The sequence below is a fragment of the Leucoraja erinacea genome, chromosome 42 (genome assembly GCF_028641065.1).
Source record: "Leucoraja erinacea ecotype New England chromosome 42, Leri_hhj_1, whole genome shotgun sequence".
NCBI classification, from domain to species: Eukaryota; Metazoa; Chordata; class Chondrichthyes; order Rajiformes; family Rajidae; genus Leucoraja; species Leucoraja erinaceus.
Genome location: NC_073418.1, coordinates 289433 through 302500, shown reverse-complemented (window position 1 = coordinate 302500; position 13068 = coordinate 289433). Strand labels below are relative to the sequence as shown.

The 13068-nt window shown below is 43.5% G+C and overlaps 2 long non-coding RNA genes across 2 annotated transcripts in view; one reads left to right on the top strand and one right to left on the bottom strand.

Moving 5' to 3' along the window:
* Window positions 1-479, bottom strand: part of LOC129714815 (uncharacterized) — a 4415-nt gene extending 3936 nt beyond the window's left edge. Inside the window, exon 1 of the long non-coding RNA XR_008726402.1 lies at window positions 321-479. This is a non-coding gene — a long non-coding RNA (uncharacterized LOC129714815). The remainder of the gene's footprint in view (window positions 1-320) is intronic.
* A 3777-nt stretch (window positions 480-4256) lies between these two features.
* Window positions 4257-7184, top strand: LOC129714853 (uncharacterized). The gene is made up of 3 exons (XR_008726424.1): window positions 4257-4957; window positions 5615-5641; window positions 7149-7184. It is a non-coding gene; the product is annotated as an uncharacterized LOC129714853 (long non-coding RNA).
* The last annotated feature ends 5884 nt before the right edge of the window (window positions 7185-13068 follow it).

Here is a 13068-nt window from a genome sequence, read left to right as displayed (position 1 = left end):
CTTGCCTGCCTGCCAGTCCATTGTAGCGTCACTCTCTCTCTCTGTCTCTGCCTCTTTCGCACATCTTTGTCGCTGCAGGCGCCATTGCCAGCAGCTTCAGCGATAGTCTGTGGCGGGGGGGGGGCTTACATAATCGGCTCTAAACTGTGCAAAATGAAACACAAATCAATACTTTTTGTGCTACAAATATAAATCTCCGTCTCACCAACACACCCGTGTTACTTTCCGGACACAATTCCTCCTTTTATTATACACACACACATTCACAATTGCAGATTTTGATGAAACACAATTGCCGCTGTGGCTGTAACAACACTCACCAGCGCTGTAGCATTATTCAACACCTCGTGCACGTCGTCAGCGCCATCTGGCCTCCGACCAGAAATGACGTAATCGCCGCTATCTTCCCGACCGCCGGAAATTACGTAATCGCCGCCATCTTACCGGTCGCCGGAAATGAAGTAATCGCCGCCATCTTACCAATCGTCGGAAATGACGTTATCGCCGCCATCTTCAAACCGCCAAAAATACAAAATGAGCGCCAATTTTAAATTTAAACACAGTCTGATCGAAATAAACAGCTTCTTTCGCGTATTACTCGCCTGAAAACGTTGCAAAACATGCATTTCAATTTACATCACCATTTCAAACACAATAGACATCATGCTTTAGTTACCTGAAAACCGGTGCAACATTTTAAAACCCAAGAGAAACAAATTTGCAAAATGCTTTATAACAATAACAAATGCTTTTTATTTTCAATTCACAATTCAAACACAATATAGATAGACAAATAGACAAATGCAAATGCTTTCTATTTTCAATTCACAGTTCAAACACAATATAGATGGACAAATATACAAATGGTTTTTATTTTCAATTCACAGTTCAAACACAATATAGATAGACAAATATACAAATGCAAATGCTTTTTATTTTCAATTCACAGTTCAAACACAATATAGATAGTAGACAAATATACACACACTTTCCAACAAAATGCCAAGAAACTTCAGAGCATGGTGAATAACATACATATCAATTGGCTGAAAACGCACTCACCTGGGAGCAGAGCTGCAGCTCAGAGAGCCGTAGCCATTTCACTTCGTGGCCGGCAAGAAAGTGAGTTGAAGCGGGACGCTTCCTGGTTTTATAGTCCCTCCCTCCCCTGCCGCCAGCGGGGGCAGCAGAGAGAATGGGGAATGGTGTAAAAACATCAATATTTCGGTCATATTTCGGCGAGGGGGGAAATCCTCGGCACAAATGCGGCAGAGGGGGGTTCTGAGGGAGGTGGCCAAAAATGACGGTCGTGGGTGGCGGCGTTCTCTCGGAATTCACAGCACAGTTCGGGAAAAGCGGTCAAGAACTGAGTTTTAGTAATATAGATGCAACACCACACCTGCGCCGTCCTGCCGTCGCGTTAAAGACAGCATTATATTAGTGCATTGAAATTATTATCGAAAGCCGTGCACTGAGTATTATATTTACGTACTGTGAGTAACAAATAAATGTAATCGTGCCCAAATGCACTTTGTACCGTTTAACATGTTTTTGAACATTTTTATACATCCATAAATAGAGCGAGATAAAGATGCAGGTAAACTATGAACACGAGTTAATTATATTATGTTTGGCCTATTATAATGAGGCATGTTAACGTTTTCTCAATGCCATTACTAATCATTGCAAGACAACACAGCTCACTATTGTATATGAAACACCTGCAGATTCTGGGTTACACCGAAGATAGACACATAATGCTCGAGGGACTCGGCGGGATAGGCAGCATCACTGGGGAGAATGAATGGTTGATGTTTCGCAGCGAGACCTTCTTTGCTACCGTGATGTTTTCAGTCATAGAATTGTCCACCTGCATGTTTTATGACATAATGTCTACGGCTCGCGTTCCGTCTAGTATGCCCATAACGAAATGACCAGACGTTGCAAATATTGTCGCAGAATGGAGAGCTGAATAGCGCAAAAAGTAGAAGCAACATGCTGATGCCGATAGACAGGTATCCAAACATACCAATCACATTTACCAACACATTCCTCGGAGCATTATGTGCCTTGGCTCGACTAACTGATTCTCAAAAGCTGTGAGACGCTATACCATCCCATCGCCTCAGTCACTGAACAAAACTGGAAATCAAAATTGGGTGAACAAGTCAGTCAAGGAAGAATGGGAGATGCAAGCATACAGATGAGCGCAGAAAAATATATTTAGACTGTCAACGAAACATTAACTCTTTTAATGCAATTATGTAAGCTTTTTCCTCAGCTGCGGCAGGAAGAATGGATTGTCTTCCCAATATTGTTCACTGGTTACCTTTATGTCACATGGATGATGGGTACAAAATTGACATAGTTTTGTTATGCGTCTTTATTTCGTTCAATAACAAGACAGACGAGCATTGTCCCGCCTTCCCCCACCTTGCTGGCCATGACAAAAGCGATGACTGAAATGTAAACCGCATATATTATAATTATTTGCTAAAATTATAATAAATTATTTGTTAACATTATAATAATTAGACTCGAAAACCATCATGATATGAGGATATCACAAAATGCTTTCCGTGATATATTAAAATTACTTTCTTTCCAGAAATCACCAAATTAAAAAGACAGTTAAATGACATCGGTAGGAACTGTTGCATATGTTACACTGACGTCATCGTTCTGGATAAATTGTTGGCCGTAAAATATTCAGGGAGAATTGAAAATAACTATTGCAGATATTTAGCATTTCCGCCATTGACAGGGAACTAAAATTAATATTGCAGCTAGACTACCTTTCATTAAAAAGTGGAAAGATGACATAGAAACATAGACACATAGAAAATAGGTGCAGGAGGAGGCCATTCGGTCCTTCGAGCCAGCACCGCCATTCATTGTGATCTTGGCTGATCGTCCCTTATCAATAACCCGTGCCTGCCTTCTCCCCATATCCCTTGACTCCACTAGCCCCTAGAGCTCTATCTAACTCTCTCTTAAATCCATCCAGTGACTTGGCCTCCACTGCCCTCTGTGGCAGGGAATTCCATAAATTTACAACTCGCTGGGAGAAAAAGTTTTTTTCTCACCTCACTCTTAAATGACCTCCCCTTTATTCTAAGACTGTGGCCCCTGGTTCTGGACTCGCCCAACATATACAACATTTTTTCTGTATCTAGCAGGAAAAATGTCGTCCATTTATGACCTAGAACTATACCGTTTCCCTCCACGGAGATGTTTTCTGTCGTTCTGAATATGTTCAGCAATTTTGTACTTGCCCTGTAGATTTGCGTTGCTTAGCTCAATGGACTATTTGAAAATGTAATGTCGTGGCTGTCAGAGCATGAAATGAAATGCAAAATGTGCTTTGTACATTCTTAATAAGTCAGTAAATTGTTTTAATTAGTCACAAGGCTAACATGACTGGCAAGTGAAACATATAATATAATAATCTCGCACGCTAGTTGACATCGTGTATAGGCGTTGCAGTTATTAATATAAAGCAATGAAGAATTAATTGGCTGAACTACCCCACAATATAACCATTATATTTTCCCACGCATGCAAAAACAGAGACAGATAAGGACAATGGTAAATGAAAAATTATGTTAAATATTTTCAAATAATTTTATTTTCATAATCTACGAATCATTTCGTCTGCCAATCAGGGGCATACGGGATCTTTTTCTGACAATGAGCACGCCTGTCCTCTACAGAATGTACTTTGTCTTGGCTTTGCTGGCACTATTTTTGGGCAATTCAGAAATTTACAAAAGTCCATTTTACATTTCTACAGATCATTTAATGGAAACGGCTTGCGATGGACCAATTACATTGTCTTGCGACGGTGAAATATAATACTGATCGATTCCATCATGAGGAATATTGACCTGCACATCCCGTTGCAGAATGATCATATTGGCAGATTGACGTAAATGTTATCGCACACAGAGGAAGTGCCGCTCACAGCTCGATCTACGGCAAGGTGGACGATCCATTAAGTTCATGTTCAGTCACAATGCCCGACATCAAAGAAAAACGTGAAAAACATGCTTTAGTTTTTGATGTAACGCAATACACAAGTCCATTCTACTATTATAGTCTCCCTTTGTAACTTCCAGATATGAAAGAAACAATGCGACTCTGATATTCACACAAAAATATAACCTCGTAGGGAAATTTCGCAAGGATCCTAGTGTAATTGCACCGTGAAACATATACATGTTTCATATGAAGAAAGACTGGATAGACTCGGCTTATACTCGCTGGAATTTAGAAGATTGAGAGGGGATCTTATAGAAACTTACAACATTCTTAAGGGGTTGGACAGGCTAGATGCAGGAGGATTGTCCCCGATGTTGGGGAAGTTCAGAACAAGGGATCACAGTTTAAGGCTAAGGGGGAAGTCTTTTAGGACCGAGATGAGAAAAACATTTTTCACACAGAGAGTGGTGAATCTGTGGAATTCTCTGCCACAGAACGTGGCTGAGGCCAGTTCATTGGTTATGTTTAAGTGGTAGTTAGATATGGCCCTAGTGGCTAAAGGGGTTAGGGGGTATGGAGAGACGGCAGGTACAGGATACTGAGTTGGATGATCAGCCATGATTATATTCAATGGCGGTGCAGGCTCGAAGGGCCGAATGGCCTACTCCTGCACCTATTTTCTATGTTGCTATGTTTCTATGGATGTAGGGAGATGGAAACTGGTACTGGGGAAATATTTGCATATTCAGAAGTCAAATTATCAATGGAGGAATTGTTGAAAAGTTGGCCTGGCCTGTGAAGAGACATTATCAAATTAATGTAAAAATATGTCTTGCTTATGTCTTATGTCTTATAGCTTATGCTCTGGCAATATAAATACAAGAAAGTATGCAAAAATGCAGTGAAATCTAATTATTCTAAATTTGTTTTGTTTTTTAAGAAATCGCAAAGCTGAAGAAAAATATAAAACACTTAGGTGCGATAGTTGTACCCAGAGTTACCGAATTAGCACTATTATTGTACAAATACTTAATATTTATATGCAGTACACCCTCGTCATGACGGGCGACGGGGGTGGGTCGGGTGATGCCTGTTATTGCCGTTTTAACGCTGCAACAGTGTAAGGAAGGTAACGTTTAACCCAAGGCCAGGAGGGAAGGAAAGCATGGGGGTTAAACCAGGACGGAATTCATAGGCCTGGGAGTGGCAGAGTCCCTGGTCCTACAAGCCGTGCGCCAGGTACAGGCCCAGTACTCATGCTGATTGCGCCATCCGCTCCGGCAATCGGAAGCAACTCGCGACAGCTGAATGGACGTGGCAGGTTTGTGGGTTTGGGTGGGGGGGGGTGGGGTTGGGGGAAGAGTTGGGGAGCGTCTGTCCGCTATAACAAAAAATCCGCTATATGGAAGGCCGTTATGGCCAGTGTTTCCTGTAATTGCAAATTGGTGGACTGCGTAACTTCAAAGTTAATGTAGAACACTTCTACACTAGGAAGCATGTGCAATAAAAAAATTACATTATATTTGTCAGTGATATATGAATTTGATCTTTGTAAAGTATGTTGACATTTTGGCTGTATTGATGTAACTTAAAAAAATCTAATGAGCCATCTATGTAACGTTTACATTAACAGAGGATTCGGCAACTGACAAAGATAACAGTGAGTGAGAGGATATATTTATACATTTTTAGGCTTGTTTATTTCAGTAGTTGTGGCATAGGGGAGGCATAAGAAGCGAGTCTTCTATTCAACACATTTTGTGCAACTAATTTGACGAATACGTCGAATAGAGGTAAATGGCAGGTTCCTTGATTTAACTTTGTCTTCGTCTTCTAAATAGTAATTACAGTACATGAGCACATCTTGATTTTATTTATATCCATAGTTTTATTGTTTTCATTTTTTAAACTGATTAAACCACATGTTGCGGAGAATCTCGTGGCGAGCTGCTTTCTATAACTGCTGCAACCTGTTCGTTCAATGTATTCCCACCAAGCTATAGAAACATAGAAACATACACACATAGAAATTAGGTGCAGGAGTAGGCCATTCGGCCCTTCGAGCCTGCACCGCCATTCAATATGATCATGGCTGATCATCCAACTCAGTATCCCGTACCTGCCCTCTCTCCATACCCCCTGATCCCCTTAGCCACAAGGGCCCCATCTAACTCCCTCTTAAATATAGCCAATGAACTGTGGCCTCGACTACCCTCTGCGGCAGAGAGTTCCAGAGATTCACCACTCTCTGTGTGAAAAAAAGTTCTTCTCATCTCGGTTTTAAAGGATTTCACCCTTATCCTTAAGCTGTGACTCCTTGTCCTGGACTTCCCAAACATCGGTAAAAATCTTCCTGCATCTAGCCCGTCCAACCCCTTAAAAATTGTGTAAGTTTCTATAAGATCCCCTCTCAATCTCCGAAATTCTAGAGAGTATAAACCAAGTCTATCCAGTATTTCTTCATAAGACAGTCCTGACATCCCAGGAATCAGTCTGGTGAACCTTCTCTGCACTCCCTCTATGGCAATAATGTCCTTCCTCAGATTTGGAGACCAAATCTGTACGCAATACTCCAGGTGTGGTCTCACCAAGACCCTGTACAACTGCAGTAGAACCTCCCTGCTCCTATACTCAAATCCTTTTGCAATGAAAGCTAACATACCATTCGCTTTCTTTACTGCCTGCTGCACCTGCATGCCTGCCTTCAATGACTGGTGTACCATGACACCCAGGTCTCGCTGCATCTCCCCCTTTCCCAATCGGCCACCATTTAGATAATAGTCTGCTTTCCCGTTTTTTGCCACCAAAACGGATAACCTCACATTTATCCACATTATACTGCATCTGCCAAACATTTGCCCACTCACCCAGCCTATCCAAGTCACCTTGCAGTCTCCTAGCACCTTCCTGACAGCTAACACTGCCCCCCAGCTTAGTGTCATCCGCAAACTTGGAGATATTGCCTTCAATTCGCTCATCCAGATCATTAATTATATCATATAGTCGGAGCTGTAGGATTTGGACCACAAGGCGATGAAGACATTATGTTAAACTTAGAAGCGAATACGCCGGCGGCGGTCCTCCTATCTAAAGTGGGTGCCGGGGGTCTGCCGAGAGACCAAATCATTATTAGATATTAAAACCACAAAATGTTTTCTTTCTGTAAGAAATTACAAAACTGAAAAAAGATGCACAAACATCAGGTAAGAAATACTCCAAGAATAGTTCGAAATAATTGATTCGACTCCTTTATGTCAAGATTAAAAACGTATTTCTTCACGTCCACCGAGCGAGGGCTATATGTATATATGTATGTAGTTTGTTTGTTTATACTATTCTTATAACAAATGTAAAGCATTTTGGCCTACGAGAGTTGTTTTTTAAATGTGCTATATAAATAAATGTGACTTAACTTGACTTGGTTAAATGATGTATCGATTAAATATCAGGAACTTGTACTGGACGGCGTATTTTCGGTGTCAATTCTTTAAGGAGCAGAGCAGATTACATATCTGAAAGTGATACCTCACGTGATAAAACATTTTAATGACGCAAAACTGCGCTATTCCAAATAGTAAAATGTCACCAATGCACATTGTATACGCACACGATGTCGTAGCCTCACTTTAACGAATCGTTTGTTTTTATATTTTCCCTCTATAGAAGACACAATAGACGACAAAGACTCGGGTAAAAGGAAATATCGTTTTATACATCTAAATACCGTCTGAAGAAGGGTTTCGGCCCGAAACGTTGCCTATCTCCTTCGCTCCATAGATGCTGCTGCACCCGCTGTGTTTCTCCAGCATGTTTATGTACCTCAGTTTTATACATTGTTGCTTGGAACATTAGTGTATCATTTAAATGTTGATTTAAAATGTGGCCATATCTGCAATTTTCAACACAATTACGTTTCTTTTTTAAGTCCCAGGTAAATTCAGTGGTATTAACTTTAATTCATTTGGAGTAAAATTCATTTGGTTAGCAATATCTTAAACCGTGCACACTGCGCTCTGATTTCTTAACATTTCTACACCCTTCTCTCGCTCTAACTATCCGCCTGTTGGAAACGATGAAAAGAGATCCACTGGGCCCAGCCTCAACTACCTCATCTGGCAGCTTGTTCTATACACCCACCACCCTTTGTGTGAAAATGTTACCCCTCGGATTCATTTTTAAAAAAACTCCCTTTCACCTTGAACCTATGTCCTCTGGTCCTCGAATCCCCTACTCCGGGCAAGAGACTCTGTGCATCTACCCGATCTATTCCTCTCATGATTTTGTACACCTCTATCAGATCTCCCCTCATCCTCCTGCGCTCCATGGACTAGAGACCCAGCCTACTCAACCTTTCCCTATAGCTCACACCCTCTAGTCCTGGCAACATTCTCGGAAATCGTTTCTAAACCCTTTCAAGCTTGACAATGTATTTCCTATTACATGGTGCCCAGAACTGAACATAATATTCTAAATGCGGTCTCACCAATGTCTTATACAACTGCAACATGACCTTCCAACTTCTATATTCAATACTCTGACTGATGAAAGTGCCAAAAGCCTTTTTGACCACCGTATCTACCTACAACTCAACCTTCAAGGAACCATGCACCTGCACGCCTAGATCCCTCTGCTCTAAAACACTTCCCAGAGGCCTGCCATTTATTGTGCAGGTCCTGTCCTTGTTCGCCGTCCCAAAATGTAACAGTTTCTGTATTAAATTTCCCTTTCCCCTGACTCTCAGTCTGAAGAAGGGTGTCGACCCGAAACGTCACCTATTTCCTTCGCTCCGTAGATGCTGCTGCACCCGCTGAATTTCTCCAGCATTTTTGTGTACCTTCCACTGGGATCTTGCCTGGGTTAGCGAGTTCGTGTTGCAGTTGAGGGTGGCTAGGGTGTGTCTAGTTTATTTCACACGTAGTGGCGACCTTAATGGAGTGCACCAAATCACGAGGGGCATAGATAAGCTGAACAGTTTTCTCATGCCAGGCGATCCAAAACTGGGACAGACCGACGCGGGGAGTGGGCGGACCCGGTAGCGGCTGGTGCTGAAAACAAGAACCGTAACTTTCAACACATCTTCACCATGGTACACACCTGCACTTCGTAAACTGAAACAGACTGGTCGCCAACTCGAACGACTTACAAATAAATCATCTCTCACAGTCCACCTTGAAGCTTACATACTCCACCTCACTGATTACAAAGATGCCCTCATTGCTGCAAAATCTGCCTACCTTTCCTCCATATTCACCGATCACTGCCTAAACCACAGAACCCTCTTCTCCACAGTGGGCAACCTCCTCAAGCCTCGAGCCAACACTCTCCCTACCTCTACTCCGGATCTCTGCAACTCATTCCTGCACTTTTTCGCTGATAAAATCAGCACCATCTATCAATCTTTATCCCCTGTACCCGACTCCCCAGAATCTACTCCACCACCTACAAATGCCCCTCCTTTCAACATCTCCACTGACCCCCTTATCCCTCCTCCACACTGCTTCCTCTCCCAGTTTGACCTGGTCACCCCTATTGAAATCTCCAAACTCATCTGCTCTTCCAAACCCACTACCTGCTCCCTCGACCCTCTCCCCACTCCGCTGCTGAAGTCCTGCCTCCCCGTTCTCTGCCCCTACCTCACTAATCTCTTCAACTCCTCATTGTCCCAAGGAGTTGGCCCCTCCGCTTTCAAAACTGCTGCTGTTACACCAATCTTAAAGAAACCTGGTCTTGATCCCTCCTCTCTCATTAATTACCGCCCAATCTCAAACCTCCCCTTTCTTTCAAAAACCCTGGAGCGTATCGTTGCGTCGCAACTTCATTCCCACCTCCTTGCGTATAACCTACTTGAACCCCTCCAATCTGGCTTTCACCCCCTCCATAGCACAGAAACTGCTCTCCTCAAAGTCCTCAACGACCTCCTCACCTCTGCTGACACTCGTTCCCTCAACATCCTCATCCTCCTCGACATGAGCGCAGCCTTCGATACAGTGAACCATAACATCCTGCTCACCAGACTCAAAGACCTCGGCATTGAAGGCTCTGCACTCAGCTGGCTCCGTTCCTACCTTTCCAACAGATCCCACTTCATCTCTCTCCACAACCACAACCTCTGCTACAGCCACAGTCACTCAAGGCGTTCCCCAAGGCTCCGTACCCGGCCCGCTCCTCTTCATCATCTACATCCTCCCCCTTGGTCAGATACTCCACCACTTCAACCTGGACTTCCACTGTTACGCTTATAACACCCAGATCTACCTTGGCACCAAATCCCCACACAATATCAATTCCTGTTTGTCAGCTATAAAAACCTGGATGCAACATAATTTCCTCAAACTCAACAGAGATAAGACAGAATTCCTCCTCATAAGCTCCAAAGCCACACTCAGCAAAATCAATAACCCCACTCTCACCATCGACGGCACCACTGTCTCCCCATCTCCCCAGGCCCGCAACCTTGGCGTGATCTTTGATTCCACCCTCTCTCTTGAGCCTCACATTCGCCATGTCATTAAAACCTCCTTCTTTCATCTCCGCAACATCGCCAAACTCAGACCCTCTCTCACACCACCCGCTGCTGAAAGACTCATCCATTCCTTCATCTCCTCCCGACTGGACTACTGCAACTCACTTCTCCTTGGCATCTGCTCCACCTACATCAACCGACTCCAACTGGTCCAGAACGCAGCCGCCCGACTCATCACCCATACCACATCCTGGCATCACATCACTCCAGTCCTCAAACAACTTCACTGGCTTCCCATCTCCCACTGGATCACCTACAAAATCCTGATCCTCACCTACAAAGCCCTCCCCCATCTGGCCCCCCCATATCTCACTGACCTCCTCTCCCCCTACCAACCCTCATGGTCCCTCAGATCCTCATCAGCCGGTCTCCTCTCCATCCAGAAGTCCAACCTCCGCAGTTTTGGGGACAGAACCTTCTCCAGGGCAGCTCCCAGGCTCTGGAACTCCCTCCCCCAACTGATGCGCAATTCCGTGTCCCTCACCATCTTCCAGTCCCGCCTCAAGACCCATCTCTTCACCTCTGCCTATCCTTAGCCCCACGTGCCCCTCCCTTTTCATCTGTGCATTAATTGCCTCATACTGTATTTTATATTGAATTCTGTATTTACTTTGTGTACTTGTCATGTCTCTTCTATTTATTTCATTCCCCTTACATGTTTTCCCTCTACCTGCTAATTTTTTGTAAGGTGTCATTGAGACTCTTGAAAGGCGCCCATGAATAAAATATATTATTATTATTATTGTTATTAAACGTATTTAAACTTATTACATATTCTCATGGTGTGCAACTAAATGGCGAGAACAATATAATTTTAAATAAGAAACATAGAAACATAGAAATTAGGTGCAGGAGTAGGCCATTCGGCCCTTCGAGCCTGCACCGCCAATCAATATGATCATGGCTGATCATCCAACTCAGTATCCCGTACCTGCCTTCTCTCCATACCCCCTGATCCACTTAGCCACAAGGGCCACATCTAACTCCCTCTTAAATATAGCCAATGAACTGGCCTCAACTACCCTCTGTGGCAGAGAGTTCCAGAGATTCACCACTCTCTGTGTGAAAAAAGTTCTTCTCATCTCGGTTTTAAAGGATTCCCCCCTTATCCTTAAGCTGTGACCCCTTGTCCTGGACTTCCGTAACATCGGGAACAATCTTCCTGCATCTAGCCTGTCCAACCCCTTAAGAATTTTGTAAGTTTCTATAAGATCCCCTCTCAATCTCCTAAATTCTAGAGAGTATAAACCGAGTCTATCCAGTCTTTCTTCATAAGACAGTCCTGACATCCCAGGCATCAGTCTGGTGAACCGTCTCTGCACTACCTCTATGGCAATAATGTCCTTCCTCAGATTTGGAGACCAAAGCTGTACGCAATACTCCAGGTGTGGTCTCGCCAAGACCCTGTACAACTGCAGTAGAACCTCCCTGCTCCTATACTCAAATCCTTTTGCAATGAAAGCTAACATACCATTCGCTTTCTTTACTGCCTGGTGCACCTGCATGCCTACCTTCAATGACTGGTGCACCATGACACCCAGGTCTCGCTGCATCTCCCCCTTTCCCAATCGGCCACCATTTAGATAATAGTCTGCTTTCCCGTTTTTGCCACCAAAATGAATAACCTCACATTTATCCACATTATACTGCATCTGCCAAACATTTGCCCACTCACCCAGCCTATCCAAGTCACCTTGCAGTCTCCTAGCATCCTCCTCACAGCTAACACTGCCCCCCAGCTTAGTGTTATCCGCAAACTTGGAGATATTGCCTTCAATTCACTCATCCAGATCATTAATATATTGTAAATAGCTGGGGTCCCAGCACTGAGCCTTGCGGTACCCCACTAGTCACTGCCAGCCATAGTGAAAAGGACCCGTTTACTCCTACTCTTTGCTTCCTGTTTGCCAGCCAGTTCTCTATCCACATCAATACTGAATCCCCAATGCCGTGTGCTTTAAGTTTGTATACTAATCTCTTATGTGGAACCTTGTCGAAACCCTTCTGCAATTCCAGATACACCACATCCACTGGTTCTCCCCTACCCACGCTACTAGTTACATCCTCGAAAAATTCTATAAGATTCGTCAGACATGATTTACCTTTCGTAAATCCATGCTGACTTTCTCCAATGATTTCACCACTTTCCAAATGTGCTGCTATCCCATCTTTACTAACTGACTCTAGCAGTTTCCCCACTACCGATGTTAGACTAACTGGTCTGTAATTCCCCATTTTCTCTCTCCCTCCCTTCTAAAAAGTGGGGTTACGTTTGCTTTCCTCAATCTTCAGGAACTACTCCAGAATCTAAAGAGTTTTGAAAGATTATTACTAATGCATCCACTATTTCTGGAGCTACTTCCTTAAGTACTCTGGGATGCAGCCTATCTGGCCCTGGGGATTTATCGGCCTTTAATCCATTCAATTTACCCAACACCACTTCCCGGGTAACCTGGATTTCACTCATTTCCTCCAACTCCTTTGACCCGCGGTCCCCTGCTATTTCCGGCAAATTATTTATGCCTTCCATAGTTCCTTGATGCCAATAAAAGGTGTACGTGGAT